This window comes from Chinchilla lanigera, unplaced genomic scaffold (assembly GCF_000276665.1).
Source record: "Chinchilla lanigera isolate Chin_1 unplaced genomic scaffold, ChiLan1.0 scaffold00021, whole genome shotgun sequence".
Lineage (NCBI taxonomy): Eukaryota > Metazoa > Chordata > Mammalia > Rodentia > Chinchillidae > Chinchilla > Chinchilla lanigera.
The window spans coordinates 13,026,684-13,028,659 of NW_004955422.1; positions in this window are offsets into that span (position 1 = coordinate 13,026,684).

A 1,976-nucleotide genomic window follows, 5' to 3' on the forward strand; every position below is an offset into this window, starting at 1 on the left:
TTTTTTTTTTTTTGGTTTTTCTCCGGTACCGGGAACCGAACTCACGACCTTGCGCTTGTCAGGCAGGCGCTTTTGCCGCTGAGCTAAATCCCCAGGCCCCCATACTGTTGCATATATACCCAGGGTCAGTGTATCTGAAGGCCCAACCTCTTTGGGGGCCAGCCAGTTTTGCCATGTTGCCCAGACTGGGCTCAAACTTAGAATCCTCCTTCCTCAGCCTACCAGAATGCTAGGATTACAGGGAGTAAACTCTCGAATTTCTTGCATTTTTAAGGGAATTTAGTAAAAGACATGTAAATCTACAAGTTTCTGGAAAGCAGAGACTATATTTTTTATTTTTCAGCATTAGGGATTAAACCCAAGGCCTTTGCATTTCTTTGCTTCTGTCTTTTTTTTTTTTTTCTTCCAGTACCAGGAATCGAAATCAGGACCTTGCACTTGCCAGGCAGGTGCTTTGCTGCTGAGCTAAATCCCCAGCCCCATGGCCTTTGCATGGAGCTACATCCCTTGCCTTTAAAATTTTTTTTAGACAGAGTCTCACTGAGTCACTAAATTGCCCAGCCTGAGCTTCATCTTGTGATCCTCCTGGCCCAGCCTCCTGGAGTGCTGGGGTTACAGTTGCAAAACACCATACCCAGTGCTACTTTTGTTTGCTGAAGATTCAAAGTACAGAGTAAGATCTCAAACATGTGTGGGTTTCACATTTAAAGATGAGATTTATTGTACTGACTTTGTCATTGTTGGGGCAAAATGCCTGACACCCACAAGATAAAGGAGGAAAGGTTTATTTTGGCTCACAGTTTGCAGAAGTTTCAGTCCAAAAAAAATCAGCAGGCTCCAAGTCAGAGCAGCATGGCAGAGGAGAAACAGTCCACGGCAGAGCAGGCAGGAAGCAGCAAGCCTGCCTCCCTTTATTCGCTTTTTTTTTTCATCCAGGCTGCAAGCCTATTGGTTGGTTCCATTCACCCTCCCTAGGATGGGGCAGTAAATCCATTCAGCCACACCCAGAACCATGCTAATCCACTGCCTGATCTAGTACCACACACCCATGATCTAGCCGACCTCCCAAAAGCCCCATGTGAGAGCACGTGGAGATTGTGGGTATATTTGAGATACAACCATCCTTTTAAAGAATTCTGCTTATACCTTTAGACATAATGGGAGATTGCGCAGATGGGATTCCCATGATGAAAGAAAAAAACAATTACTTCTCTTAGCTAAAAAAACTATAGGGATGGTTCCTGGTGCAACTAGAAATGAAAGGACATTAGAGAGTATCCAAAGATTCTTATCACAGGTGTTAGGTTCCCAAAGTATGAAGAAGGAAGGGTAAATTATTTTTTGTATAATGAAATGCATAAAGTGACACTTTCTGCCTAACTAGCCAAAAATTTTATCCAAAAATGAAAACCACTAATAAAAGAGGTTGTGTTCGTCACTTGTATAGACTGTATGTTCTTTTACTTTACTCCTTTAGTAGACTTCTTTTCAGGTTTGTTTGTTTGTTGTGCTTTTGAGACAGGGTCTCACTGTAGTTCAGGCTGGCCTTGAGCTCACTTTGTAGCACAGGCTGGTCTCGAACTAGCAATGCTCCTCCTGCCTCAGCCTCCCGAGTGCTGGGATTACAGGCATGCACCATCACTCCTGGCTCTTCTTAGGACAGTACTTCAAAAGAAACTTATTGTGTAAACTGGGCCTTGTGGTTTATGCCTGTAATCTCAGCCCTTGGGAGGCTGAGGCAGGAGGTTCACAAATTCAAGTCCCACTAGGGCAATTCAGCAAGAACTTTTTTCAAAAAAAAAAAAAAAGGAGCCAGGGATGTAGTTCAATGTGAAGGCTCTAGGTTCAATTTCCACTATCACAACAAAGAAAAACAAAAGAAACCTGAGTGTGGTGGCACACCTGTAATACCAGCACTCGATAGGCTGAGGCAGGAGGATCCTTGCGAGTTCGAGACCAGCCTGGGCTACAAAGTG